We start from the raw sequence: 25801 nt of genomic DNA on the forward strand, positions 1-25801 counted from the left end.
ACAGCATAGCCAATATTGAAAGTTTATAATTTTAAACTAGGAAAAGAGACCCCTTAATCTTAGACTTAGGACCACACAGCCACTCCACTGAATAACAGGCTAGTGATTGCTTTGCAATGCTTGCAGTTAGCCACTGACTCCTTCCAAACCACTCACTGTTTGCTATTTCCAATGGCCGATTTCCAATGGCTGTTTATGTCCAATGGCCGATGAGCACCGATATATTTGATCTATTATTTCTCTTCTACATTGGAGCCAGTTTATGGTAGAGAAATTACCATTCAATTATCTGGCAACAGCTCTGGTGGACATTCCTGTAGTCAGCGCTGAGGCCAATAAAAGGCCACTCTAAAATATGCAGTTTTGTCACACAACACAATGTGTAATTGATTGGTGTTTAATCAGTTTTGTGATATGCCACACCTGCCAGATGGATGGATTATGTTGGCAAAGGAGAAATGCTAACTAACAGGGATGTAAATAAAAATGTGTGCACAAAATTTGAGAGAAACCAGATTTTTGTGCGTATGTCAGCTCATGAAACATGGGAACACTTTACATGTTGCGTTTATATTTTTGTTCAGTGTATTTCATGATCATGGATATATGGCATGATGGTCATCATAAGCATTCCATCCAATTGGCAACAGATTTTCATGATACTATTCTCAAATCTGCATTAAAAAAAAACATGCACATTTTCCCACCAAAGGCATTTCTATCACAGAAATAGAGGACTTGGGCCCCGAAGCCCATTTTAGCATGGGCAGTGATATTGAGGACTTGGGCCCCGAAGCCCATTTTAGCATGGGCAGTGATATTGAGGACTTTTGAAGTTGACAACTGGGTGGGACTTCCTACAGGGTAAGGAAGGATCACATAATTCCATCCAAGTAAATCATCAAACCTTGGCTTTATGCCTGTTCAAACAACATATTATAGGTGGCAGTATGCAACCTTTGTTTGATTACCAATTCATAGCAGAAGAACTATATTTATGGCACTGATGGTTTTGTCACAAAAAAAAAAAAATATATATATATATTGTAAGAGCCATTTTGGCCTGTTTATGAGTTGTGTTGTCTGTCAAGGGTTATTTTGACTTATGTACACTAGAGGACATATGTTGGGGTCATGTGCATATAGGTAGCATGAAGGGTTAGCACAGGTGAGAGGAGAGCACATACAGTTGTTACCGTATCACTTTTATAGCTTATAGAATGCATCTCTCTGCACCTTTTGTATATGAATGTGTGTTTTGGAGCGATTTATATACGCAATGGGAACTTCACCCCAAAAGAGTCATGTTTGTAAAGCTGATTTTAGTGGATGTGTTATGGACAGCTCTCTCCTGTGCCAGTGGCAGTTCATAGGGAATCACCACTACAACAGTAAGAACTTAACTCTCGTTGGAAATTGGACTGATGGATCATTGCATGCAGCATGTCGGATTATTGGAATCATTAGTTTTGCCTATAACAACGAACAAGGACTGAATCCATAGAATCCGATTTCCAATCTCTGCTGCGTGTGAAGATTAATGATATAGTGACACTGTTGAAGGAGCACAGCGCATTGGAGCGATTTATATTCATGGTTGAATATGAAAATATATATTATTGTGATAGCCTATTAAGGGAATATGGCTGAAAATAATTGTACCACTGTGGATAGCGTTGTGTATGGAGGCTACATGGCGCTAGTGGAGGAGCCGTTATCAAAAAAGTTTACTATAATAACTTTGGTAGGTAATATGATAAGATATACATAACAGCAACATTTCCTTTGATAATTGGCAGCCAAGCATCGATCGTCAGGTTACCACTATTTAAATAAACTGGTAATATATATTTGACATTTGCATCAAGCACATCACCGTCCATCACTTAACCACCATGAAGTTCATCAATTATTTAATCTGCCTAAAAACAATGCTTTTCCACATCGTAAGAGTAGTACAACATAGTTTATCATTGCAACAAAAAAAAAAGATCCCACCATGTCAAACGACCAAACGTCTGGTGTCCACCACACCTGTCGTGATTATTTTTTATGGCATGACTTCCCTTGCATACATGGAAACGTGCTTGGAGACGTGCTAGGAAACGTGCTTACTGTGGAGAAACCCGGCACAAAAGTCAGTCAAGAAACTCCTGATGTAATGTCAACTTTTATTGTCAGACTACTGTAAATCAAAAGTAAAAAGCAAAACACATTTTGCATTGATAATGAGACAGTGACATCTAAAGAATGAAAACTTACCAGCACAGAATCAATAACTAATATTTTTCATCACATCTTTGTGTTACAATTACATTTCAAACATTTTCATACTCATGTTGTACGTGCACACAGTGCCTAAATATTCAACGAGTAATGCTTACTGAATGTCCAATGAAATCTTTGACATTTAAAAATGACCGACTTTCTATAACGTGCCAAACCACCTTCCAGAAATCAAAGATGTTTAAGTAATCACCATTACCAAACTATTGACTGTTTGGAAAGCAGATCTAACCGTTTCCCCAAAGGATGCAATTAGTGTGCGTTATCAAATGTGCAATATATCCCATGTTAAACATAATAAAAAGAGAGACACTCATGGTGTCTGTGTACATAAAGCTCTTACAAAAATAGAACAAAGAAAACTTTGCCAACAGCAGCAGGACAGATTTGAACAGCGGTGTAAAGTACTTAAGTAGTACTTTAAAGTATTTTTATGTGGTCTGTACTTTACGATTTATATTTTTGACAACTTACTTTTACCCTGACACCCAAAAATACTAATCACATTTTGAATGCTTAGCAGGACAGAAAAATGGTCCAATTCACACACTTATCAAGAGAACACGGGGTCATCCCTCTGCCTCTGATCTGGCAAGCTAACTAACACAAATGCATCGTTTGTAAATAATGTCAGTGTTGGAGAGTGCCCCTGGCTAACCTACATTTTTAAAACAAGAAAATGGTACAGTCTGCTTTGCTTAATATAAGGAATTTGAAATGATGTACACTTTTACTTTTGATACTTAAGTATATTTAGAACCAAATACTTAGTATTTTCCTGGGTGACTTGCACTTGAGTAACTTTCTATTAAGGTATCTATCATTTTACTCAAGTATGACAATTGGGTACTTTTTCCACCACTGGATATGAATAACTGTTTAAAGTATGACAAGTTTGTAATCTATTCAAAAGGCACATTCTTGCAGTAGTGTACAAAACATTAAGAACACCTGCTCTTTCCATGACAGACTGACCAGTTGTATCCCTTATTGATGTCACTTGTTAAAACCATTTCAGTCAGTGTAGATGAAGGGGAAGAGACAGGTTAAAGAAGGAATTTTAAGCCTCGATACAATTGAGACATGGATTGTGTATGTGTGCCATTCAGACGGTGAATGGGCAAGACAACAGATTGAAGTGCCTTTGAACAGGGTATGGTAGTAGGTGCTAGGAGCTGCTGGGTGTTTTTCACAGGTAGAGGGGGGGGGGGGGCAATTCAGTATTAGGAAGGTGTTCTTAATGTTTTGTACAATCAGTGTAAATATGAATATATAAAAAATAAAAATAAACAAAGGTTAATATCAACGTTAAATGGATAATTCACTCCAGGAGTGAAACTCCTGTCAATTTGGTGATGGTTTGTTAATCCCTATTTACAAAAAGACTTATCATATTTCATAACGCCTTTAAAAAATATCAATATGCAGAAGTTGCTTTGCTATTTCCTGATTGAAATTTGTTTTAGATTTCGCATAATTGAAGTTTGTGACAAAACAAGCAAGTGTAGAAAATTATTGTACCATCCAAACCGCTTTTTAGTAACAAAAAGGTATTGTATTTTCAGCTGTTTGAAGCTGGTGTAAAAAAAAAAACAAAGACCAAAAACAAAAATTAAGAACGTGAAGTATAGAAATTCCGCACATAGAACATATCTTTATTTATTTTTTACTTTATTTAAGAACAAATTCTTATTTACAATGACGGCCTACCGGGGAACAGTGGGTTAACTGCCTTGTTCAGGGGCAGAACAACACATATTTTTCTTGTCAGCTCAGGGATTTAATCCAGCAACCTTTCAGTTACTGGCCCAACGCTCTAACTATTAGGCTACCTGCCGCCACAGGTAAACACTAGGATATCTACCACTTCTTAGACTTGTGTTCAAGTACACAGTGCACCGTCAGATCAATATCCTTTCCTCCAACTACGTACCAATGGACCTTAGCAGCACAGGTCCATTGTGTTGTATTCACAACCTCACTCACTGTTTTGAGCAAGACAAAATCTCTACCAGGTTGAACATGGTAGAGATTGTGACTCTAAAATTGATAGTGCAGTGTTTGAGATTTTACAGCTAACTAGCTACTTCACATGCTGATATTGACTTTAGTAATATTGTGTATAGCTATATTTTCTAGCAAGCTTGCCAGCCCTCCTGCCTGGAGAGAACTGTAGTTGACTTAAGCTCCAAAGTATTTCTGCAACAATTTTCAAGTTGCTTCCTACCTTAACATAACAACGAAAATACATATTGGCGTTATTTAATAATGAAAATCATAGGAAATAGTGGTTTGGAGTGAATTATTAATTTAACCATTGCTATAGCTATGAAGAAAACCATGGTTAACTCAGAAACTTATTTAGTACTCATCAAAAACAATGATATACAGTCCATTCGGAAAGTATTCAGTCCTGGACTTTTTCCACATTTATTTTAAAATGGATTAAACAAAACATTTTCCTCATCAATGTACACACAATACCCCATAATGACAAAGCGAAACAGGTTTTTAGAAATGTTTGCAAATGTAATAAAAAAACAGCAATATTTTCACAAGTATTCAGACCCTTTGCTATGAGACTCAAAATTGAGCTCAGGTGCATTCTGTTTCAATTGCTCATCTTTGAGATCTTTCTACAACTTGGAGTCCACCTGTAGTAAATTCAATTGATTGGACATGATTTGGAAAGGCACACACCTGTCTATATTAGGTCCCACAGTTGACAATGCTTGTCCGCGGGAAATCCAAGCCACGAGGTCAAAGAAATTGTTCGTAGAGCTCCGAGACAGGATTGTGTCGAGGCACAGATCTAGGAAAGGACACCAAAAAATGTCTGCAGCATTGAAGTTCCCGAAGAACACAGTGGCCTCCATCATTCTTAAATGGAAGAAGTTTGGAACCACCAAGACTTTTCCTAGAGCTGGCCACCCGGCCAAACTGAGCAATCAGGGGAGAAGGGCCTTGGTTAGGGAGGTGACCAAGAACCCGATGGTCACTCTGACAGAGCTCAAGAGTTCCTCTGTGGAGATGGGAGAACCTTCCAGAAGAACAAACATCTCTGCAGCACTCCACCAATCAGGCCTTTATGTTAGAGTGGCCAGACGGAAGCCACTTCTCAGTAAAAGGCACATGACAGACCATTTGGAGTTTGCCAAAAGGCACCTAAAGGACTCAGACCATGATAATCAAGCTTCTCTTGTCTGATGAAACCATGATTGAACTCTTTGGCCTGAATGACAAGAATCACATCTGGAGGAAATCTGGCACCATCCATATGGTGAAGCATGGCGGTGGCAGCGTCATGCTGTGGGGATGATTTTCAGCGGAAGGGACTGGGAGACTAGTCAGGATCAAGGGAAAGATGATCGGAGCAAAGTACAGAGAGATCCTTGATGAAAACCTGATCCAGAACGCTCAGGACCTTATATTGGAAGAACCTTCACCCCAACAGGACGGCCCTAAGCACACAGCCAAGACAACACAGGAGTGGCTTTGGGACAAGTCTCTGAATATCCTTGAGTGACCCAGCCAGAGCCCAGACTTGAACCCGATAGAACATCTCTGGAGAGACCTGAAAATAGCTGTGCAGTGACGCTCCCCATCCAACCTGACAGAGTATGAGAGGATCTGCAAAGAAAAATGGGAGAAACTCCCCAAATACAGGTGTGCCAAGCTTGTAGTGTCATACCCAAGAAGACTCAAGGCTGTAACCAATGCCAAAGGTGCTTCAACAAAGTACTGAGTAAAAGGTCTGAATACTTGTAAATGTGATATTTCATACATTTGCAAAAATACATTTTAGAATAAGGCTGTAACGTAACAAAATTTGGAAAAAGTAAATCGGTCTGAATACTTTCATGCAAATGTCCATTAGTGGAAAAAAAACATATTGATTTTCACTTCACCCCCCTGGCATGATGTAAGTAATGCTCATGTAGCTCCGAGACGTCACTAAATCTTACCCAACAATCAGCACACTCAAAGCCAATCCGCTGTTTTTTGCCCCTTGATATCACAAATGTTGTTGAGGCTCTAAAGAAAGCATCATCATTACCCTTAGACTTTTTCCATCTTTGAGGTGGTACATTCTGATGACCTTTATCCAAGGGACATGGTGGTTCATGAGTCGGCATGTGTGGGGTGTCTGTTTTTGGCATACATTGAGTAGGTTCATAAATAAGGACACATGAGGGGCATGAGCACTGAGGTAGATCCGAGTTGTTTGCCTCACAACAATTATTGCTAGGGCTGGTTGGCCCTTCATGTTCAAGGGACACAGTGTTACAGGGCGAGTCGTGGACTGAGGATAAGCTAAAGTTTAGAATCTCTTGGGGCTCTTCTTCTGTGTCCGAAACAATGACCGGTGGCTGTGAGGATATTTTAGGGACGACATAGAGACGATCAGGGTGAGGATACCTATACATGTTCCTTTTCTTTGACAGAAGAAGACTAGGTACTATCGTAGGGGATAGAGGGGTGACTCTCGCTCTTGGTTTGTTTGAGAGCTTGGAGGTCAGGGAAGCAGAAACTACATTTGCTGAACTGCTATATGTTTTCTTCCCCCCTATAAGATGGCAAACCTGATGGGCTTGGAGCAAGTCTGTGGTTGTAAATCTGGCATTACATTTTCTACAGTGATAGGGAAATAGAAGTGGTTCCAATGGCCCTTCAGGGAGAGGGATAACAGGGCGGGCTTTGTGAGCCTTCAAGTGATTCTTTAAGGCTAGGGAACTAGGAAATGGGAGCTTGCAAGGGAGACAATAGTGCGAGCTAGCAGCTCTGTGTAACAGACGATGTCTCTCCAAATTTCTGAAACTGGTGAAACCCTTTTCACACGTGTCACATTTCAGGCTTTCACACGGCTGGTGATTTCCGCACAGATGGGTATTTAAGTCTTCTTCCGTGATATAGGTTTTGGGACATAACGGACAAACATAGGGTCTCTGCGCTGCATGTTCCTGCATGTGCTCCCTGTAGGAGCCTAAGAAGCGAAACTCTAAATTGCACCGAGTGCATGAGAAGCTACAGCGTTTTTCTCTGTGTCGTCCCTGATGCAACCAGAGCTTATTCCACCGGTTAAAGGATTTTCCACATTGTCCACGAGGATATCTGTCACAAGGAGCATGGGTCTGCAAACGAGAGTGAAAACCTGAAGGCTGTTGAACCACACGTACTGAATTAAGGCTCATTACAGAGAGGGACAATATGGCAGAACTTGCACACATGGAGTTTGAGGGAGAAGGTCGATTTATCTCCAACCCATTACCTGGGATCTGGTAAGCAGGTTTGGGGTTTTGTGGAAGCACATCTGAGGAATACTCCTCCATAGTTTCCAGAGGTGGCAGGGGCTCAGGCTCCTTGCATTTAGGATGTTGGTCATCAGTAGATAGCATTTCCTGATTATCGTTGTACAGAAAATCAATTTCAGTCACATGCATCGGATTTTGCAGAGATTGGGGTTCATGCCAGACCTCTGACAAGGACGAATTGCATGCCCTCTCCTCTCCACTTGATTTGCAGCACACTTTACAATGAACACATAATTCAGGAACCTCATACCGTTGTCCACAGATCTCACAAAGGTTTGGCTTGTTATTAGTGTGCGTTTGCAGATGAAGAATGTACTGACACCAGTGACGATTAAGTTGTTTGCAAATCTGACATTTAAAGTACATCGGGGTATTAATCTGCCCATCAGCCCTTTGCTCCACCAGGAACCCCTCAATGTCAACCTTGTTTCCATCCCCTTTGTCTGTAGCCTCAAAACACACTTTGGAGACTTGATGTGTGCGCAAGGATGAGAAGTCGCTAAAGGCCTGACCACAGTGGTTACAGAAGAAAGGCATCTCTCCTGAGTGCATATGAGAGTGGGTTTTGAGCTCCCTAAGCAGAACAAAGCCTTTTCCACACACAGAGCAGGCATACGGTTTAACAGGCCAGTGTGTTTTTTCATGTGCATTGAAACTTGAGAACGTGAGAAACATCTTGCCACAGACTTTGCAGGTGAAACGCCTCACTCCACTGTGTGTTTGTAGGTGCAGCTTCAATGTGGTCTTACTGAAAAAATATTTAAAACAAGTGGAGCATCTAAGGAATTTCCTGCCGTTATAAGTGACTGGGGACTCTACGTAATCAGTGTAAGGGTGAATCTGGATTTCTTTGTCTCTTCTTGTTTTATTAATCAATCTGAACCTCTTGGTACCCTTCATGTGGATCTTGAAATGATCAATCAAGTCATCTTTATTTGGAGACTGAGTGATGCAACATGGGCATTGAATGGGCCCATGTTGTTTGTGGATGTTTGAGTGTGATTTGAGTTTGGAGAGATGAGCAAAGCTCTTGCCGCACTTCTGGCAACTGTAAGGCTTCTCACCTGTGTGAATGCGCTTGTGAATTGTGTATGCGGTTATGTGACGGAATGAGCGACTGCAGAAATGACATGACATAGGTTTCCTTGTCTTAAGATTGTGTAGGAGTACACTTGAATGCTGCAATTTAGCACGAGCTGTTAGGGGTTGATCGCCACAGTTGATCTCCTTCTCCACACAAACTCGATTGTAGTTCGTTACTGCTTTCACATGTGCTCTACATTCTTTCTCTTGTTCAACACTTTCCAATATGTCATTTTCTGTTAACGAATTACAGAGGCTAGAGTTGAATGAGAGTCCAGTGTTGTCAATGGAAGACTGAACAAACACCTCAAGCGTACCCCCGCAGTTCACTTTGGAGAGAGGTCGTTTGGATTTCACTTTTGTAGCCCATCCAGTTTTATTTCTCCTGAGTCTCTTCTTCGCTCCAGTCACTTTATGAGGTAATTTTGTGAGAGGGGTTGTTAATGGGGTAGACTCAACTTGCTGGATTCCTTGTGTCGCCCCTGCATCAACAGAGAAAATAGTTTCCGAAGTTTCGATTTCTTGCACTGAAATACTGCGGGAATTAGTCACAATTGGGAAGAAAATGTTGCTGGACACATCGGTGATCTCCCATATGTCGTCTTGCTGTTGTTTAAGAACAAGGTCTTCATTCTTCATTGCCACGGATGCTCTAGTGTGCCTTCTTGAAGTTGTTGACATTGGGTTGAATTTGTGCATTTTCCCTCCCTTAGAAGTTCCCATTGATTTGCAGCTCTGTGTCTTGTTCACGGAAAGTTGTCTGCTAGCGTTTGACTTCTGCTGTTCACATGACCGCTGTTTTGCCATTCTCATCAAGGTACTTTTCTTGAATGGCCGACCTCGTTTCTTTTTCAGTGCTGCTATGGTGGTCTGTAAATCTAGCCACACCATCTCTTTTACCACTGATGTGGCCACTGTCTGTTCTTCTGTAATTGTCTTGGATTTGATCTTACCCTTGTTCTTCACCCTCTGAGTCCCTAGTAAGGATGAGTCCAGTATTTCAGATCTATCACTAAGGTCATCTTTAAGATTTAGAACATTTATATCTGCATTAACAAAATCAGCACTGCTGCTGTCAACTTTTCGTTTTCTGTGTTTTTCTGATATATTGCTGAGACACAGAGACATTTCTTCTGGGGACATATTCATGCATTGCTGGTCACTGGGGATGTTGGGGGTGGATGCAATTTTTTGCACTCTTTTACCCGTGGCAATACGACCACCTTTTTTATGTTTGGGAATTACAGCACTGATTGGGTCTATTGCAATAGATATAGAGTCCCCTGCATCATCTATAGGGACTTGTAAAACTAATTTGTCATCTGCTAATGCGTTGCCATCTTTCACCTTCACATTGTCTGTTTGGAGAATTTTGCCTTTCTTCCTTTTGCCGTTCTTTTCTTTTCCCCTATTTTCTAGACTTTTCTCTTCCTCAATTAGTTCCTCTTTTACAAATGCTGATAAGAATTTAACACATACTTTGTTGTCATCTGTGATATTCTTATCAATACCTGTTATTTTTGGTCTCTGAGACTTTTTCTTCTTCGGAGGCCTCCCTATTTTATGCGGCCTTTTATCTGTACAAAGAGAACTCACTAATTCAGTAATCTGTCCTTGTGCTGCAGTTGAGGACACGGTTGTTGATACAGGACTGGTAGGTTGATTAGTGGGATGTGATGCAACTGATAAAATTGCTTGATCTTGCATCAAGTCAGTTGTGATATGTGAATTCGATTTGGAGGGCCGTCTGGAATGTCTGACATTGGATATTGGATGGTTTGATCCAGTATTTCCATTACTCGCTTTGGAGCCTTTAGGAGTATCAAGAATATTCTGAACCTGATCCACATGTGTGAAAGGGGTAGCCATTTCAGAATATCTATATTCCACTCCAAGAGATGGTTTTGAACTTGGTGGGGTTGGAGTTTCAGTGATCTTTGAGCTTTGTTTGGACAGTATTTTCCTTTTCCTGCATGTTTTTGGCTTATTTGTCATTTCCATTTCTGGCATGATATGCTCTATTCCTGATTCTGTCTTTGCCGCCGATACTAGCAAAGAAACTTGTGATGCATTGTGGTCATGCTGTCTTAGCTGGCTATCTGAAGTAGTAGATTCTACTTGTTCTGGTTTGGAAACACTGCTGTCCTCTTCTTTTAGCTTCTTTCTTGGCCCCTTACGTTGTGGTTTGTGGGCCGCTGTTTCCAAATGATCACCGGTCACTGATATCACTGCTTCCTTTTCATGCTTTCCTACACATTTATTGGTTTTTACATCTCCCTTTCCTCCTTTCTCTGCTTGGGTAAAGTGGGAAGGCATTTCAAGACATTCATTTTCTGCTCCAATAGAAGGATCTGAAGTTATTACAGCAGCTTTCTTAGCATTTTTAAATAGTTTCCCTTTACTGCATGCTTTTGACTTAATATTTGTTGACATTTTGGGTTTGGCATGTTTCAAGCCTGATTTTGTCAGAAAATAATATTGAGGTAACGTACAATGGTTATGCTGTTCCAACAGGTTATCCGAGGCGAGAAATGCTGTTTGTTCCAATGCAGAAATATTACTGGTCTCTTCTTTAAATTTTTTTTGTTGTCTATTAGGTTTGAGTGGTTTGTGGAGATCCTCCATCACGGACTCTATCACTGCTTCCATTTGTCTTATATGATCCACTTGTGGCACATCATGACATCTATGTTCCACTCCAAGGGAAGGATCCAGAGATGGCACCTGTGCTTTCTCAACTTTCGGTGAAGTTTTTTTAATTTCCTTACACGTCTTTGTATTTTTCTTCCTAACCGTTCTAGGTGTCAGGTATAATGTGTCAGATTGTGTCTTAATCTTTGATGGCAGTAAAGGCGTTTCCTGAGATGCACTGTGACTTTGCACCTGGCAATCTGAAACAGGAAGGACAGTTTCATCAGATAATGGGACGGCTGCCTTTTCTGTACCTTTTTTATTTTTAACCTCACGCTTCCGTGTGTTCTGGGAATGTGGCACAGTTGGGGCTGAAGTCTTGGAATACACCTCATCCCTATTAGTTTGGGTATGTATATCTCCCTGAGGAATTCCATTTGTACACAGCAATTCTGATACACCACGAGTTCCAGGCACCCTTTTGTATTTTCTTTTGGATCCAATGTCTTTCTTTGCTTCTTTACCATTCCCTGTAGAGACAATCTCAGCATGGGCCTTGGAAACTACTGCAAATATTGGAGGATGTGGGACTGCAGTGGTCATGTGTTTGTTAACTTTTGTGTTTTTCTTCGGGGGTTTTCCACATCTGTGGCTTTCCTGTTGAGGGAAAATCTCTGCACTACATAAAATAATTGGAGAGACCGTTGAGGAGATAAGAGTTGTGTCCTCTGATTTGAGTTCAATGAGATTGGATGGAACTGATAAAACGGATTGGGCGAGCGTGTGTGTGAGGACTTGCATCTTTTGAACAGTTTTTGGGGTAGTTTTACATGTTCTGTTGGATCTTCTTGAGGGGCTTGTAGGTGAATTTGATGCCAAGGTTTTTGTGTCAGTCTTTTCCTTCTTTACTTTTGACTTTAGGGGGTTATATGCCGGGAATTCTGGAACACACTCTTTAGTCATGCCACTATTCTCTGGATCATTAGTTCTGCCTTCCTGTGCTATCGCTACCAGCTTATCCATTTTAAACCTATTTTTCTTAAATGGTCGACCAGCTTTCCGCTTCAATTTGAGCACATCCTCAATACTCTTTAGTCTTGAGAGCTCTTGAGTTCTTAGAGTCATTTCCCCCTGGTTTCCTACAGCTGATATGTTAGCAGTTACAATATCTTTGATTTCCCTCTTCATGTCACTTCGTGCCCCCTGATTTTTTTGAGTGATAGACAAGTCAAAGCATTTTGACATTATACCAGGACTTTTAATACTCCCTTCTGTAAAGTTTTTGGTGGGAGGTTCTCTTTTTTGGTGTTCCTTCACATTGTTCGTTACATCCAAAACAGAAGTGTCTGACAAGTATTTGGGCTCCATTTTTATATCTGATGACTGCAGTGGAGTCTCATCTTGAGAGAGTCCCAAATCATTTTTTTCTTGGGGTGTAGCATTGCTACTCTGTGACTGGGGGGTGAAGAGGCTGCTCGGATTCATTCTGTTTCTTTTGAATGCCTGAGTTCTTCTATTTCCTCCTTTGGATATCATCGTTTTATTTCTTCCAGTTCTCTTTTGTACTTTCAATGCATTCTCAGATGGCACCAAGGTGTTGTATGTCAGAGCTTGTTCTATAGGAGAATATTGACCCTTTGTGACAGTGGTCAATTTCAGCGCCGACACTTCTGTTATTTTGAATTCTTCTTTTTGTGTGGTCTTTGAAGTTTTCTGTATCCTGGAGGGTTGGTTCAATTCCATAGAAATACTTGGCCCAGCTATTTGAGATGCAGAAATTATGTCATCTGAATGTGCAATAGTAAGGTGGTTTGAAGAATCAGATGTTGAATTGCATCCAAACCATGTGTCACTTGAGGTAGTTGGGGGAAACATTTCATCCTTTTTCTTCTCTTGTGTTTGTTTGCGTGAGGGTGTTAGAGTATCCCTGTGTATTTCTGTGGCATCGGAATACCGTTCTTGGCCAATTGCTAAAAGTTTAGCCATTTTCACTAGAGTTTTCTTCTTATATGGCCGACCAGCTTTTCGCTTTTGTTGCTTTTCCATCACAGGCAAAAGGGTAATGGACATTTTCTCTTTTCCTTTCTTGGTATCTGCAAGTGGTAACGTTTGATGGGAAACATCAGCATAGGTCTTCTCATCCACGACCTCTCTTGAATATCGTGCGTGGTCACTTAGAGAAGAGGCTGATAGCCCTTGAGTCACAGCAATCTTCTCTGTGGGTGAAAGTGTGACATTTCCCTTTATGTTTTTTGACAGACTGCTTGAAAAGGGGGGGGGAGAAACTATAGTGCCAACCTCCACTGCAGCAGAATCTCTCACTCTGATCTTTTTTACATCAAATCCAGAAGACAAAATACATATTTCCTGAACATTTGTTAGGCCCACAGGGCATGATCTTTCTGAGAAAGAAGGACACTTATCGTGGGTGACCTCTGTTGCCCTCCTCTCTGCCGCCTTTCGTTGAAGATCTTGAGCCATGATCTTTGAATGACTGTGGTTGTCCGAAAAAGGAGCAGAGCCTTCATCATTCTTCACCTTAAATGCTGTCATGCTCTTATATGTCTTGTCAGTCAGGATCTCTTCTCCCACTTCTGTTCCCTTTTGACAAAACATTTGAATGAATACAAATAAGTGATTGTTATGGAGGTTGGAATAAGGTCTCGAAAACATCAATTGGAATACATTTCTGTTTGTATGGCCCACCTTGTGTTCAGTGATTTGCTGACATGAACAGCTTGGTAAATGTCTAGCTGCATCTGTTTTGTAGTCTCCTGCTTCCTCTATGCTGTCCCAACTTTCCTCCATGTTGTCAAAGGCTTCCAGGAGAACTTGGTCAATAAGTTCATCTGCAACCTTCATATGACAAACAAATATAAAATACATTGCCCACTATTTTCCAAACAGAGAAACACATAACCACTTACAGGGCATTCGGAAAGTATTCAGACTTTTTCCACATTGTTACATTACAGACTTAATCTAAAATTGATTTCAAATATTTTAAAAAGTCCAAATCAATCTACACAAATACCCCATAATGACAAAGTGGAAACTTATTTACATAAGTATTCAGGCCCTTTGCTATGAAACTCAAAATTGAGCTCAGGTGCATCCTGTTTCAATTGATCATCCTTGAGATCTTTCTACAACTTGATTGGAGTCCACCGGTGTTAAATTCAATTGATTGGACATGATTTGGAAGGGCAAACACCTGTCTATATAAGGTCCCACAGTTGACAGTGCGTGTCCGAACAAAAACCATGCCATGGGGTCAATGAAATTGTCCGTAGAGCTCCGAGACAGGATTGTGCCGAGGCACGGATCTGGGGAAGGGTACCAAATAATGTCTGCAGCATTGAAGGTCCCGAAGAACACAGTGGCCTCCAGCTTTCTTAAATGGAAGAAGTTTGGAACCACCAAGACTCTTCCTAGAGCTGGCCGCCCGTCCAAACTGAGCAATCGGGGGAGAAGGGCTTTGGTCAGGGAGGTGACCAAGAACCCGATGGTCACTCTGATATAGCTCTAAAGTTCCTCTGTGGAGATGGGAGAACCTTCCAGAAGAACAAACATCTCTGCAGCACTCCACCAATCAGGCCTTTATGGTAGAGTGGCCAGAAGGAAGCCACTCCTCAGTAAAAGGCACATGACAGCCCGCTTAGAGTTTACCAAAAGGCACCTAAAGGACTCAGACCATGAGAAACAAGATTCTCTGGTCTGATGAAACCATGATTGAACTCTCTGGCCTGAATGCCAAGCGTCACATCTGGAGGAAACCTGGCACCATCCCGATGGTGAAGCATGGTGGTGGCAGCGTCATGATGTGGGGATGTTTTTCAGTGGCAGGGACTGGGAGACTAGTCAGCATCGAGGGAAGATGAAGGGAGCAAAGTACAGAGAGATCCTTGATGAAAGCCTGCTCCAGAGCGCTCAGGACCTCAGACTGGGGCGAAAGTTCAACTTCCAACATTCAGAGGTGGAAACTTTCCGTGGGAATGAACAGGAATACATGGGAATTAACGGAAATATATGCTAAATAATATTAATACAATGATGTTTTTTCATTTTTATATATATTGGATATACAGTGCCTTGCGAAAGTATTCGGGCCCCTTGAACTTTGCGACCTTTTGCCACATTTCAGGCTTCAAACAAAGATAAAACTATTTTTTTTGTGAAGAATCAACAACAAGTGGGACACAATCATGACGTGGAACGACATTTATTGGATATTTCAAACTTTTTTAACAAATCAAAAACTGAAAAATTGGACGTGCAAAATTATTCAGCCCCTTTACTTTCAGTGCAGCAAACTCTCTCCAGAAGTTCAGTGAGGATCTCTGAATGATCCAATGTTGACCTAAATGACTAATGATGATAAATACAATCCACCTGTGTGTAATCAAGTCTCCGTATAAATGCACCTGCACTGTGATAGTCTCAGAGGTCCGTTAAAAGCGCAGAGAGCATCATGAAGAACAAGGAACACACCAGGCAGGTCCGAGATACTGTTGTGAAGAAGTTTAAAGCCGGATTTGGATACAAAAAGATTTCCCAAGCTTTAAACATCCCAAGGAGCACTGTGCAAGTGATAATATTGAAATGGAAGGAGTATCAGACCACTGCAAATCTACCAAGACCTAGCCGTCCCTCTAAACTTTCAGCTCATACAAGGAGAAGACTGATCAGAGATGCAGCCAAGAGGCCCATGATCACTCTGGATGAACTGCAGAGATCTACAGCTGAGGTGGGAGACTCTGTCCATAGGACAACAATCAGTCCTATATTGCACAAATCTGGCCTTTATGGAAGAGTGGCAAGAAGAAAGCCATTTCTTAAAGATATCCATAACAAGTGTCGTTTAAAGTTTGCCACAAGCCACCTGGGAGACACACCAAACATGTGGAAGAAGGTGCTCTGGTCAGATGAAACCAAAATTGAAATTTTGGCAACAATGCAAAACATAACGTTTGGCGTAAAAGCAACACAGCTCATCACCCTGAACACACCATCCCCACTGTCAAACATGGTGGTGGCAGCATCATGGTTTGGGCCTGCTTTTCTTCAGCGGGGACAGGGAAGATGGTTAAAATTGATGGGAAGATGGATGGAGCCAAATACAGGACCATTCTGGAAGAAAACCTGATGGAGTGTTCAAAAGACCTGAGACTGGGACGGAGATTTGTCTTCCAACAAGACAATGATCCAAAACATAAAGCAAAATCTACAATGGAATGGTTCAAAAATAAACATATCCAGGTGTTAGAATGGCCAAGTCAAAGTCCAGACCTGAATCCAATCGAGAATCTGTGGAAAGAACTGAAAACTGCTGTTCACAAATGCTTTCCATCCAACCTCACTGAGCTCGAGCTGTTTTGCAAGGAGGAATGGGAAAATATTTCAGTCTCTCGATGTGCAAAACTGATAGAGACATACCCCAAGCGACTTACAGCTGTAATCGCAGCTAAAGGTGGCGCTACAAAGTATTAACTTAAGGGGGCTGAATAATTTTGCACGCCCAATTTTTCAGTTTTTGATTTGTTTCTTTATGTTTGAAGCCTGAAATGTGGCAAAAGGTCGCGGTTCAAGGGGGCCGAATACTTTCGCAAGGCACTGTATTTACCATATCATATGGAAACAGAAACAGAAACCGTTTACCTTATCATAAGACATAATTGCAAATTATTAAATTCTTCCAATATATATATTTTTTTAAGTTTTAAAATTGAACTTTAATTAAACTCTTCACATGGGATGATTTCACTGAACAACAAAAGAAAGGGAATATTGAATGATCTCCAAAGATCCATCGCATCTCCCAAAAATGTTTTCAACATACATCTCTGTAAAATTCTGTCTAGAAACTAAAGCTTTGGTTGTCATCCTCTCAGGCTTCCATGTCTTCTCCCTGGACATCCTCAATGTCCACCTCTTAAACATCAGAGTCTGAGGCCTCATCTTCACTGTCACTTTCCAACCTTGCTGAGGATGGCTCAAACAGCCTCAAAGTTTCCCAGATAGCCACCAATTTTTCACCCCTAGTATTGGTCAGCCTGTTGTGTGCTTTGGTGTGTGTGTTCCCAAACAAGGACCAGTTGCGCTCTGAGGCAGCTGATGTTGGTAGGATTTGGAGGATGATGGAGGCAACAGCAGAAAGAGCCTCAGATTGCCAAAGTCCCTTCCACCAGGTAGCTGATGAGATATGTTGGCACGACTGCCATATTGCTTCTCCACCCCAAAGCCCTTGCTTGGAAGTGAACTTCGCCAACCTTGCTCTCATCCAGAACAAGGTGGTGAGACACGGTAGTGATGACACCATAGGCCTTGCTGATCTCTGCACCAGACAGGATGCTCTTGCCAACATACTTGGGGTCAAACATGTACTCTGCTGCGTGTATTGGCTTCAAGTCTTCACGCTTTTTGATGTATTTCAGAACTGCAGTTTCCTCTGCTTGGAGCAACAGTGAAGTGGGCAGGGCAGTACGGATTTCTTCTCTTACATCTGCAAGCAGAGTCTGAACATCAGACAGGATGGAATTGTCTCCCTCAATCCGTGGAATGGCTACTGCTATTGGTTTCAGGAGTTTCAGGCTGCTTACCACTCTCTCCCAAAATACATCATCCAGGAGGATCCTCTTGATGGGGCTGTCCATATCGGCAGACTGGGATATGGCCATTTCTTGGAGAGACTCTTTCTCCTCCAGGAGACTGTCAAACGTGATAACACCACCCCAACGGGTGTTGCTGGGCAGCTTCAATATGGTGCTCTCATTCTTCTCACTTTGCTTGGTGAGGTAGACTGCTGCTATAACTTGATGACCCTTCACATACCTAGCCATTTCATTGGCTCACTTGTAGAGTGTATACATTTTTTTCAGTGCCATGATGTCCTTGAGGAGCAGATGCATTGCATGAGCAGCACAGCCAATTGGTGTTGTGAGGGTAGGACTCCTACACTTTAGACCAAGCAGACTTCATGTTCGCAGCACTGTCTACCACCAGTGCAAATACCTTCTGTGGTCCAAGGTCATTGATGACTGCCTTCAGCTCATCTGCAATGTAGAGACCGGTGTCTGTTGTCCCTTGTGTCTGTGCTCTTGTAGAATACTGGTTGAGGGGTGGAGATGTAGTTAATTAATCCTTGCCCTCGAACATTCAACCACCCATCAGAGATGATTGCAATACAGTCTGCTTTCTCTATGATTTGCTTGACCTTCACTTGAACTCTGATGAACTCTGCATCCAGCAAATTAGTAGAAAAGGCATGTCTGATTGGAGGGATGTATGCTGGGAGATGAACATTCAGAAATCTCTTCCAATTCACATTGCTTATGAGCATCTGAGGTGAACCAGTTGCATACACAGCTCGAGCAAGACATTCATCAGCATCGCTGACTACGTTCCTCCATTGAGTCAAAAAAACTTCTGATTCCAGGAGGACCATGAGCTGTTGCCATCGATAAGGTGCCTGATTCATAATTTTCACCTCAAATAGAAGTAGAGGGACTTTTGTGAGAGGTTGCTTGTTGTGAGCGCTGAGGGAACTTTATGCACTTGGCCAGATGATTCTGCATCTTTATTGCATTCTTCACATATCATTTGGCACAGTATTTGCAAATGTACACAGATTTTCCTTCTACATTAGCTGTAGTGAAATGCCTCCACACATCAGATTGTGCCCGTAGCATTTTCCTGTAAAGAAAAGAAAGAAATTAGTAAAAAACAAACAAATACAATTCCATGTACAGATAAATGGTTAAGCAGTTAGATTAAACAATTCCTTTGTAAGATAAATGTTTTAAAATGAGACATGTATAGAAACAGGTGAATTAACACTCAGTTAGCAGGCTCAAGCAAGCTAAAAAACCACATGGTAGCAAAAACTAGCTAGCAGAAATTGTTAACAAGTTAGAAATGATTTAAACACACGTTGCTGTATGCTACTATTTACCAGTTAACAAAAAAGCATGCATGTCATATAAAATATATTCACCCCACCCAGTATCGTAATCAGAACTTACCAGAAAGCATGTAGTCCTTGGCTCAGACAGTGTAGTAGTGTGGGCTCAATAACATCTCCTTAGTGAGCAAGATCTTGAGAATCAGCTTTACATGTGATGGAAGAATGCACTGTGCATGCAGAGAGTTGCAATTCCATAGAATTGGGGATAGTTAAACCAAAATATGCCACAGGACCTAGAATTGCCTTATGTGTATCCCACTAAAAAGGTTCACTGTTATACGCTAAATTGTTTAAGGAATTTAAGCAAAATTCCCTAAATTCCTGGGCTAAACTTTCCATGGAAAATTTCCCTGAAAGTTTTCCACCCTTTGCAACCCTACCCAGCCAGAGCCTGGACTTGAACCTGATCGAACATCTCTGGAGAGACCTGAAAATAGCTGTGCAGCGACATTCCCCATCCAACCTGACAGAGCATGAGAGGATCTGCAGAAAATAATGGGAGAAAGTCCCCAAATACAGGTGTGTCCAGCTTGTAGCGTCATACCCAAGAAGACTTGAGACTGTAATCGCTGCCAAAGGTGCTTCAACAAAGTACGGAGTAAATGTACAATCATTTTGAAAAACCTGTTTTTTCTTTGTCATAATGGGATATTGTGTGTAGATTGATGAGGGAAAAAAATATTTAATCAAAGGTCTAGGGGTCTGAATACTTTCCGAATGCATTGTATAGGAGTAGCACTTATATCAGTGCTATTGTATGGGGGGAAAATTGAACATTGGCCTCATCATGATTAAAATAGCCTTCTAGGCTACATTATTTATAAAAAATATTAAATGTACTCACTGCAGATCATATCCAGACTCCTTCAGTTATCCTGGTTGCTCCTTGATTGGCTATTGCTTAAATATAAGAATAAATACATTATTATATAACATTTGTAAATGCTTTAACTTTTGTTGTAGAATGTCTGATATAATATATCAAATGATGTGACGTTAGTACAGTAATAATGTAGCCCAAAAGCCGGCAGATGGCGTTATTGAGTAGTTTCATTTTACCGTGTAAAGGGAATTTATGCAACTGGCTATACACCCGTATCTCCATGAACCGGTTTGCACATAAAACATTCTCCATTCCGGCTGCAAAGGCATCAATTTCCTCCTTAACTCAAATGAATGGCGAGAAGGCAGAAAAATTTATGAAACACCGTTTTTACCCACCATGCTACAGTGGCTAATGCTAGTCCCAGATGTTGCGTATCGCGTTCAGCCAATCAGGTTGCCGTAGTCTGTATTTTCACTACTGGCAGTGATAGTTTCCAAACACTACTGTGGATAGGGACTAGCAATAGCCACGCCATTGTAGTATGGTGGTAGAAAATGGTGTTTCATAAAGAAAGTATGCATATTTGCCCCATTATTTTACACCTTCTCGCAAATAAAAGTAGGAAATTGACACCTTTGCAGCCAGAATGGAGAATGTTTCATGTACGAACCAGTCCACAGGGCCACGTGTGTATAACCCGTTGCATAGATTCCCTTCGGACAGTAAGATGAAACGACTAAATAGCCCCATCTGCTGGCCTTTGGGCTAGGCTAAATATAATGCAGCAAAAAAAAGTGGGATTTACTATGAACCAAATTTACCCTTGCACATTCCTAAATGGTAAAGTCCATGAAACACATGCATGCTCCTGACAACAACAAACAGTCCATATTATTGTACATATTGATTTTGTGAGTGCACACTTCTCTGATTAAAAACCTCTTAATTAAAAGTAACTAAATGTAATTGAAAATGTAATTTACCTAATCCCCAAAAGTAATTATTTATCATGAGAGGGCTATAAACAATAACTAGTAATGCTGCATACTCCAAGAAAGGTTCAAATCTCACATTTCTGGTAAAAAAATAGTTATACATTGCTGAGGTGTAGTCACTTGAGGACACAAGCTCAAGTACACAGTACAAATATTAAATAGTAAGGCTTGAAATTACGTATTTTTTCTAAATACAGTAAAATCAATTTATAAAACCACTAACTTTAAGAATCCACCTTGCTTATAACTGTAAAATACATAGTTGCATATTTAGTGTCTGAGAATTAGCATATTTTCTGAAGGTCTCTTGATCAAAACGTCTGCCCCCATCGCTGTTAATGTCTCGCAGAGCTCCAGCCTGGCTACCTGAACTCGTCTTTTATCTCATCATTAACACTTCGGGATTTTGGCAATGGTTCCCTTTATATAGTTCCCCCGAGTCAGATGAACTCGTGGATACCATTGTCATGTATCTGTGTCCAGTATGAAGGAAGTTAGCAGTAGTTTAACGTGCTAATGCTAACTAGCGATGACTGAAAGTCTACGGGAATCTAGACATCCCGTCAACGCACTAACGCAGGGATACCGTTACCATACAGCCCTCCTCCCGTTTCGTATGCATGGATGCACGTACCATTAGATAGACCAGTGAACTCCTGAAGTCTCTGATTTGCAAAATTACAGCAAAATCACGAAGTCGAGATAAATTGTGGCAACACTGTCAAAGACGTCCATTTCGACGGGCTTCTTCTTCTTTGGTATTATGGCGGTCCGCAAACAAATGTTAGGTGCATGCCGCCACCTACTGTATTGGCTGTGTATCAGCCTACTATTCTGTATAATGAATTCATTGCACTTTGCCCTACCAATTTACCCTACACCCATTTTTTAAAAACTCACCACTATTCCACTACTTTGACCCTATCTGATCCTACACCAGCCTGGGAGGACGGGACACGTATCGTTCAAAACACCTTAAATCTTATGGAGTAAAATCTCATATACCCAAGTACTTCTCTGTAACTGCCACCACAACATGTATCCTAAGTGAATCCTCAGTAATTCCTGCACCCATTCCTGCAGTACAGATGACAACCATGGCCATGAATGCCAACAACAAAAAAAACTTTACTGAAGCACCTTGTTATTTCTGTCACTATCTATTGGCCTCAGCCTACTCACAGCAGGGATCTTCTTAGGATCCCCCATCTTTCTCTACTACTCTCTTCACTGTCTGAGCAAACAACACTTATCGATATCATATCAAATTATACAATTTGGTGTCCACCACTATATGAAATAAATAACATATTTATATTTTAATTATTAAGCGTAAAGCTTCATTTTATCAGTCTGCTCTATCATTTAAGTTCAAAATCTTAACTTCTTTCAACTAAGTAATTTCCTCTGTTAACTCATGTAAAACATAGTCTTGCATGCCATTGTGAAAAAGTGTATTCACATTGCCCTCTTAGAGAACAAGCACACATAAACACCACAACTGCTACTGTTTGTTTTTTTAAAGCAGAGGCTGCAGATCCGAGTTTTCTGGACCCCGCTTCTCGGCGGTGCAAATGAGAACTTTTAAAAATACCTACCACTTCTCTCTGAATGGACCCTCCCATTCGTCACAGGTCAATGGGTGTTTTCCCAGTATGCATATGCATCTCCAAGGACGTTCTCTTGAGTACGTTCTTGTGAGGACGAGAGTGTGGAGAGTGCACAAAACATTACATTTGAGAAGCACTCACACTCCCCCTACTGTATTACCTCACGCTGCACCTCCAGATTCACGGAACCTTCTTCCAGCCAGGCCAATGGCAACAGTACAGTGTACAGTCGGCAGCAAGCAGTTTAGCAGTTACACCGGCAGGCCCCAGTCGCAATAAATTAATAAAACCAAAAGCTTACCTTGACTTGTAAACTAACATAGCATCCCTCTCTGTTTTAGCCGGGTGTTTGAGTATGCTAAACTAGCTAGATGCATATGCTAGCTGGGTGAAAGGGAACGTTTTTTATTTAAATACAACCAAATATAGCTAGCTCTCTCTTGCTTATCTTTAATTTTGGAAGAAATTAATTTGTTCAAAACTGTTCAACTATTGTCTTTCTCTCTCTTTGAGTCAACTACTCACCACATTTTATACACTGCAGTGCTAGCTAGCTGTAGCTCATGCTTTCAGTACTAGATTCATTCTCTGATCCTTTGATTGGGTAGACAACATGTCAGTTTATGCTGCAAGAGTTCTGATAGGCTGGAGGACGTCCTCCAGAAGTTGTCATCATTACTGTGTAAGTCTATGGAAGGTGGTAGGAACCACAAGCCTCTTTGGTTTTGTAGTGAAGTCAATGTACCACTGTACTCAGAGGGGGATGGAAACCAGCTGTCCTCCGGTTGCACAATGGTGCTACCCTACAGAGTGCTGCTGAGGCCATTGTAGAGCTTCATTGCAAAACAGTGTGTTTAATTCATTATCTGGTGACATTTGAATATATTTAGTATAGTTTTATCTAAAAAGGTCAACTTTTTTAATGTTTCACAATTTTTATTTTTATGAAATTTACTGAGGAGGATGGTCCTCCCCTTCCTCCTCGGAGGAGCCTCCAGTGAGCTATATGTGAATCGTAATAATGTAGCTGACCAAATAGGCAAAAATGACCTAAAACTAATGTAATGCAAGGTAGATGTCAATCATTCGTGGTTGTCTGGCTTGTTAAAAGTAGTAGCTAGCCAACAGTAGTCGCTAGCCAGTTAGCCCTATTGACTTATTATGGTTTTGAGATCTATGCACAGTACAGTGGGTATTGTAGGCAGGTAAACATGCCAACATTATTAACACAGCATGTATTTATTAACTTATCAAAATTAAATATTTTAGTCAGGCACTGTGAATAGGCAACATTTCATTCTGAAGTCGGAGTGTATTCTTCTTCTATGATATATTGGCGGTACACAAACAAAAGTTTAAGGTGCATTCCGCCACCTACTGTGCTGGAGTGTGTGGTCAATCACGGTTTACAATATTAGCTCCACATTTCTAAATCCTCCTACCTAACTTAGTACGTCTGAGAAAAACAAAGAGCCCTACTAACTTCTAAATGACCCTCCCCCATCCCCAAAATCCCTTCTACCCCGCCCGCCCACCCACCCCATCCAACCTAAAGTGATTGGTAAGCTGCTCTGACAGCGGGATATATTTATTTTACCTTTATTTAACTAGGCAAGTCAGTTAGCAATAAGGCTTCTGGCATTCCACTAAAGGATGACAAAAACCATAACTCTAATTATCATCATACTGAGACATTCCATCATTACTATTATTAGTTGTCAACATATCAACAATCATGGCGACAGTAACATCTGTTACTCCTAAAAACTCTGCTGCTGCTTCCACAATGATCTTCAATTTAGCAGTTCTTCTTTCCACAAACGCAGTCAGGTTGTTAACCTTTCCAATGAAAGCTATGAAGTCAATCTGATGAACTATCAAGGTGTCCTTTGACACAACCCATTTGTGAGAGCAAGATTTCTCGTAACCACTGTGTTCCCCCCAGAATTATAATAGCTAGCCTTGACATTGTTCCCACATTCACCATAATCATGTTCCCCTCCACACTTGGCACATCTTTCCTTTCCTTTGCACAGAGCCGCTACATGTCCCATTCTTTGGCATTAAAAACACCTTAATGGAGGTAGGCCAAACTCTAACAGTGAAAGCCAGGAAGCACTTCTATTTGAGAAGGTGTCTCAGGCAGAACCTTCTCAAACATTAAGAGTACTGACTTTCACTTTGCCGCTCTTTCTTACTGAATAGACTTTGGGCTTCAACCACTATGCCCCTCTATATTTTCTTTTAAATAATTGATGGACATAGAAAGTGGAACCCTAGAAATGATCCCCCTCATCTTAGCCAAAGCTTTCTTCCCATTGAGAGTTTTCATTTTGAGAATCTTCCCTTGCTGAACATAGTCAGCACAAAATATTAACAAGTGTGCCATTACCAATCGACCAGGCTAATGTGACTTCACCTACCTCTTTCTTAATGGCATTGGTTAATCCAGTGGTTCCCAAACTTTTTATAGTCCCGTATCCCCTTCAAACATTCAACCTCCAGCTGCGTACCCCTTCTAGCACCAGGGTCAGCGCATTCCATAACCAGGGCACAAATAATAATATTATAATAATCAATAATTTTGCTCTTTATTTAACCATCTTATATGAAACCTAATTTGTTCATCAAAAATTGTGAATAACTCACCACAGGTTAATGAGAAGGGTGTGCTTGAAAGGATGCACATAACTCTGCAGTGTTGGGTTGTATTGGAGAGAGTCTGTCTTAAATCATTTTCCACACACAGTCTGTGCCTGTATTTAGTTTTCATGCTAGTGAGGGCCGAGAATCCACTCTCACGTGGTTGCAAAGGGCATCAGTGTCTTAACAGCGCGATTTGCCAAGGCAGGATACTCTGAGGGCAGCCCAATCCAGAAATCTGGCAGTGGCTTCTGATTCAATTCAATTTTCACAGAACCGTTGCAATTTCGATGAGGCTCTCTTGTTCAGATATCAGTAAGTGGACTGGAGGCAGGGCATGAAAGGGATAATGAATCCAGTTGTTTGTGTAGTCCGTTTCGGGAAAGTACCTGCGTAATTGTGCACCCAACTCACTCAGGTGCATCACTATATCACATTTGACATTGTCCGTA

General features: G+C 41.0%; 1 long non-coding RNA gene across 1 annotated transcript; it reads right to left on the bottom strand.

Annotated features, from left to right (window-relative positions):
- Nucleotides 1-2154: 2154 nt before the first annotated feature.
- Nucleotides 2155-21841, bottom strand: LOC115128275 (uncharacterized). The gene is made up of 4 exons (XR_010463804.1): nucleotides 21731-21841; nucleotides 20120-20175; nucleotides 14019-14168; nucleotides 2155-13913 (listed from the first exon to the last, which is right to left on the bottom strand). It is a non-coding gene; the product is annotated as an uncharacterized LOC115128275 (long non-coding RNA).
- Between the last annotated feature and the right edge of the window lie 3960 nt (nucleotides 21842-25801).

This window comes from Oncorhynchus nerka, linkage group LG4, assembly GCF_034236695.1.
Source record: "Oncorhynchus nerka isolate Pitt River linkage group LG4, Oner_Uvic_2.0, whole genome shotgun sequence".
Lineage (NCBI taxonomy): Eukaryota > Metazoa > Chordata > Actinopteri > Salmoniformes > Salmonidae > Oncorhynchus > Oncorhynchus nerka.